The sequence below is a fragment of the Cebus imitator genome, unplaced genomic scaffold (genome assembly GCF_001604975.1).
Source record: "Cebus imitator isolate Cc_AM_T3 unplaced genomic scaffold, Cebus_imitator-1.0 Scaffold199, whole genome shotgun sequence".
Lineage (NCBI taxonomy): Eukaryota > Metazoa > Chordata > Mammalia > Primates > Cebidae > Cebus > Cebus imitator.
In genome coordinates, this window is record NW_016107514.1 from 2,828,283 (window position 1) to 2,834,281 (window position 5,999).

Genomic DNA, 5,999 nt, shown 5'->3' on the forward strand with positions numbered 1-5,999 from the left:
TAGAGACAGGGTTTCACCATGTTGACCAGGATGGTCTCGATCTCTTGACCTCGTGATCCACCCGCCTCGGCCTCCCAAAGTGCTGGGATTACAGGCTTGAGCCACCGCGCCCGGCCCTCAAGTGCCATTTCTTCAAAAACAGTGTCTTTGATGGCTTCAGTTGGATATTATTTGTTCCTTTCAATTTCTCTCAACTCTGCCTTAGGTTATAGCTAGTACATGTTTATCTCCATTACTTGATGGCAGAACTCACATTTAATATATTTACACAGCATAAACGCTTTATCCTCATCCTCAAAGATATCAAATGTAGCTAGGTGCAGGGGCTCATGCCTGTAATCTCAACAGTTTGGGAGAACAAGGTGGATGGATCACTTAAGCCCAAGAGTTTGTAACCAGCTTGGGCAACACAGAAAAACCCCATCTCTACAAAAAACTAGCTAGGCACAGTGGCACACGCCTGTAGCTACTCAGGATGCTGAGGTGGGAGGATCACCTAAGCCCAGGAAGTTGAGGCTGCAGTGAACTGTTGTCACATCACCACTCTCTAAACTGGGTGACAGGCTGAGACCCTGTCTCACCAATAAAAAAAAAAATTAAAAAAAGAAGATATCAAATGTTAATATGTTGATAAATATTATAAAAATAACAGTAAATAAGATATCTTAAAAACTTATTGAAAAGATCAAAATATTTCAGGGCAAGTCTATACTTTTGAACCTAACAGTATACAAAGCCTTCTAGAAAAATGATAAATGCTTTATTTTTCTGAAGGGCTCCATTAAGTCACCTGCATATTATATTTAACTCTAATGGGAACTCTCAGAAACACAGCCTTTTTGCAAGAACCGCAAAGCTAACTCTGAGAAACCCTTCTAATTGTGGCTGGAATTTCATAATGACCAATAATGAGGTTTAAGAGGATTCTGAAAGTAACTATTACATCAGTGTAAGAATCTCATTTTACCTCACTTGCAACTCTTATCAAACACTATTACTGTACCAACTAAACTACAGAATTTTGTTTCTAGGATTTCCTTTGAGCTGAGTAATCACTAACAGGATAAAACTTCCACATCTGCTCTGATAGAGTTTAATCAAACCTTCCTGACCACTACAGCTTTTTTCCACTGGCCTATTTCCTTGGAAAGAAATGGTACTGCCCACATGCCCTTTGACCAGGTTTGGCCCATGCTATGTTACTCGAAATCTCTGTGACTCATGCCTTATGAAAGGCCCCTAAACCCAATGTATCCCAGGCCTCAGAAATAACTCCCAAATGGGATTATTAAGAGATCTTTTAGTGGCTGGGATAGTTTCAGGGCTTATTCAAAAGACTATGTATGTATGCATGTATGTATATATCTATCATCTATCTATCTATATTGTCTACCACAGTACCAAGTTTCTCATTTGTCCCTCAAACCCCTCAGGGCAATATCAGAGTAACCTCCTTGAAGTCTTTAAATATGTGCACAGAACAAAGGCCCTCAACTTAAATACTGTATGCGATATTTTGAAATTCTAGTTTATTTGCTCTCTGGATACAATATTCTGATTAATGAAGTAGGAAACACTAGCAAAGTTTTCCAAATACTATCACGTAGAATGGAACTATTCATCATTTTCTGAGTTACTAACCTCGCCCCTTCTCAAACCACGAACTACAACTGGCCTCTCTTAAAAATGATGTGTGGCTGTTTAAGGTGAAATATGTTTATTTGCTTGTTTTAATCTAAACTATTAAAACAGGAGTTCCCAACCCCCAGGCCAAGGACCAATACCAGTTGGTGGCCCATTAGGAAACAGGCCACACACAGCAGGAGCTGAGTGGTAGGTGAGCCAGTATTACCACCTGAGCTCTAACCTCAAGTCAGATCAGTGGCAGCATTAGATTCTCATAGGAGCAGGAACCCTATAGTGATCTCAGTTAAACACTCCTTGTGAAATAGTTTCATCCTGAAACCATCCCCCCATCCTGTCCATGGAAAAACTATCTTCCATGAAACCAGTCCCTCGTGCCAAAAATGTCGGGAACCACCGTATTAAAAACATTTTGGAAAAATTAAAATTTAGGACTACAGAATCACTGATTTTTAAAAACTATTACATGACAGTTGAGCAATTAGTTGAATTCAAAGACGTTGCCTATTTCAACTATCCATATCTTCAAAACCAGGAAAATCTGGAATACTAATTTGTGTTTCTTTTGTTGAAGCTGTTATTAAAATTTCTAGTAAAGTTGTGTGGCATTATCTCTTTATTGTCACTTATGCAAACTATTCATAAAATGAATGAAAAATGTAAAAAATAAAAATAAAGTATCAGGCCAGGAACCGTGGCTCACGCCTGTAATCCTAGCACTTTGGGAGGTCAAGGCAGGAGGACTGCTTGAACCCAGGAGTTTGAGACCAGCCTTAGCAACACAGCAAGATTCCAACTCCAAAAAAAAAAATAAAAAGTAAAAAATGAAAAAAATAACATGTCCATTGGACCCAGATGGTAAGCATTCCAGATAGCTCATACATGGGGTCTAGAAACACAGTTTTATATATCCTAAGCAGTCTTCCAGAGCAATGTTCTCAATCTGGCTAATCATCCCAGCCAACTTACCAGAGGCTCTAGTTATTATAAAAACAGCTTCCTGGGCTGGAAGCTCTTGCCTGTAATCCCAGCACTTTGGAAGGCCGAGGCAGGCGGATCATGAAGTCAAGAGATCGAGACCATCCTGGCCATCGTGAAACTCTATCTCTACTAAAAGTACAAAAAAATTAGCCGGGCATGGTGGCACGCGCCTGTGGTCCCAGCTACTCGGGAGGCTGAGGCGGAAGAATCGCTTGAACCCAGGAGACGGAGGTTGCAGTGGGCCGAGATTGCGCCACTGCACTCCAGCCTGGCAACAGAGCAAGACTCCGTCTCAAAAACAAACAAACAAACAAACAAAACAGCTTCCTGGACAGATACAAATTTCATGGAAGGACTTAGGTACTCTTCTTTTTAATAAATATCCTGGGGGTTTCTGATGATCAGTCATTAAGAAGTATGTCCATATAAAGTCCACTGTAAGTAGAATAATTAATTCTTACCCCTAGGATTCCATTTCTCAGCTACTGAACTGGCAAAAATCCAAAGTTTGACAACACTCTCCGATAGCAAGGCTTTGAGAAACACTCATACACTACTAGTGGGAGCGTAAACTAGTACAATTCCCACGGAGAATGAGTTTGCAGTAGGTTACTAAAATTCGGAATTCAGATACCCTCCAACTCTGCAGTATCACTTCAAGACCTGAAGTGTACAAATACATGTGCACAAAGGAAGCAACATATGTAAAAGTTTATTCACTGCAGCACTGACTGTAACAGCAAAAGACTTGAAAGCTACATATGCTGATATTAGAAAAGTTCCAAAATATTATCACTACCTGGAAAAATAAGTGCAAAATGTGGAGCAGTATATAAAATGTTAACGTTTATGTTAAAAGAAAGGAGACAAATGCAGCTTGCATGTTTGCCTGTGTAGATATAATATTCCTGGATGAATACCTAAGAAATTTAAAACAGTTGGCTGCCTGCCAGAAGGAAGGAGACTTGATACTATATGCCTTTGTATGCTGCTTAAATTTTGAGACATGTGATCGTTTACCTACTCAAAGACAATATTTACAAAAGATGTTGGCAGCACTTGAAAAAAAATTAATAAATGCTAACGTAACTATTACTAAGTGTAGAAAGTATTTTAAAGTTGTTTGGGGAGCTTTTCTTTTTTATAACCTCTTGGCATTTAATACCTATAAAAAGTACCCAAATCTGGCAACAGGGAAAATAGTTGTGCCACGCTCATTTTAAGAAACGGTTTAATTAAACAGTACATTTAACTGGCAACCATTAGCAAATTCTTCCCTTTTTATGACGTTTACATCTTTTCCTATAATGCCCAAAATTAAAAGTTAATGTCTCTGAAGTTTAGTTTATAATGGAGTTACTAAACAAGCGGATGTTAGAGTTTGGTAAACCGAGTGTACTTTCCAAGGAAAGTATGTAATGGAAAAAATAACCATAAATGTGTATGCGGTTATACAGAATAGATAATCCTAGAAACTCCTTTCAAAAATAAGCACATTCGAAGACTCCATGACTCAATAATCCCACTTTGATAAAAGTAAAAACTTTCCACACCCATTTGCCTTCCCTTTCCCATCATTACAAGGAAATCCTGAAAGGAAAGCTCTGAGTCATCAGATCTCAGGAGTATTTCCTTCTAAACATACCCTACTGGAAACGTTTCTCCCTCAGGTCCAACAGCACCAGGAAAAAGCTCAGGGCGAACAACCTTTCCCCACCCCCTTCCAAAAAAGTCAAGGTTTCGCCCACTAAACACCTCCTTCCTGCTTTCAAATCCAGGACGTTCCGAATAACCCAGAAGGAAGTACAGCCCAAGAAACGCGGGGAGACAGGACGTTCCAAATAACCCAACAGAAAGCACAGCCCAAGAAACGCGGGGAGAGACCGTGGCCAGAGGCTCTTTCTTTACTTGTCTCGAGATCTTATCAAGAACAACAAGGATCGAGAAACGGTCCCAGGAAGAATCCCAGAGCTGGGGCCCGGGCTGCCGGCGTTCACCCGGCCGTACCTCCGGGCTCTGCCCACCCCAGCCCCAGTCCCAGCCCGGATAGGAGCTCGAAAACCGCGGGGTCACGGCAGGCAGAGCGCGCTGCTCCAGCAAATCTGTCCTCAGCCAGCACCGCGCAGGGAGGGGCGCGAACCCCCTGAGGAGAGGGCGTCGCCGCCGCCTCCCGAAAACGGCTGCGACCAGGACGCTCTCGGTTAAGAGGCCCGGGGACCCTCACGCCTCCGCCCCACGTCCCCGCGCCCGGGACCCGGCACCCGGCACCGGCGTCCCTCTTGCCCCCTTTTGGCCTCTCACCTAGCCCACAAGGACTCACTCGCGGTCGCCGCCTCCGGTCACTGGCACAGACTTCTGAGGCCCGAGGCTAGCACAGAGGCGAGGGCCCAAGGACCGCCCCGGGGGCGCGTCACGGCGCCGCCCCCGCCTTCCGCCCGCGCAGGCGCACGGCCCCGGGTCAGGTGATCCCGTCCCCTAGGTAACGGGGCGGCGGGAGTAAAGGGGCCTGGGCGTGGGTCGTTCCTGCCGCTACCGGGATCTGGCAATGTAGGGCCGTGCACGTCGCCCGCTGTACCAACCGGCCGCTGCCCCGCGGTTATGCTCCCAGTCTTCTCCGCTCTTTTGGCAGTTCGTGCCCGCTGGCCCCGTGCCATCCACTGACTACTGTGTGTATCGCAGCTCACGGTCGCTAGGTTCTGGTCCCCTACAATTCAAACAGGTCTCGGGAGCCCATGCTCCCCTTTGGGATACCTTCGACTTCCACCACTGCTGTCCTGGCGTCACTCTCCTCTTGCTGTACCTCTCCACCATAGGCTCAGAAATGTTCCTCTCACTCACTACCCCTTCTCAACTCCTGCCTTATTTTTCTGTTTGAAATGTGGGGGGTCGGAGGGGAAGTTACTACTCTCTGTCCGCCTGAGCTGATATTCCTTCGCTGTTGAGAGTTCTGTGTGGTGCTGCGCAAAAGCAGTTGCTGTTTCCCAATACAAAAACATAACGATAATTTCTTAAGGGCTGATGGTGTGCCAGCCATAGCTCTACGAACTTAATGTATAGTCTTATTTGGTCTTCACATCAGTCTATAAAATAAATACAACATCGCATTACAGACAAAGAAACTGAGGCACAGTTTACCCAAGAATAATCATAGTTACCATGGAATACTGTAGAGTGCTTGACAAAATAGCTTTTACAAGCAGTTTATTTATAGCTAAATTAGTGCCGCAATAATATCTGGCAAAACTAATAAAAAATCTGAGGGTAAAAGAAGTGACAACTAAAGATGAAAACTTTGTCCTCAGTAAGGTTATATGTAGTTAGGCTGATGCAAATGGACGTTTAAAAATAATTACAAGGTAGATTGGAAATGAGAA

General features: G+C 43.7%; 1 protein-coding gene across 6 annotated transcripts in view; it reads right to left on the reverse strand.

The window, feature by feature from the left end:
• LOC108317245 (syndecan binding protein) overlaps positions 1 to 5,304 on the reverse strand; it is a 30,572-nt gene extending 25,268 nt beyond the window's left edge. For 4 of the 6 annotated variants that reach the window (XM_017547574.2, XM_017547570.2, XM_017547573.2 and 1 more), the window contains exon 1: positions 4,927 to 5,304. The gene's annotated coding sequence lies outside the window, so the exon portion shown is untranslated. The remainder of the gene's footprint in view (positions 1 to 4,926) is intronic. The other 2 variants (XM_017547571.2, XM_017547572.2) reach the window with 2 other exon arrangements.
• Positions 5,305 to 5,999: the final 695 nt, after the last annotated feature.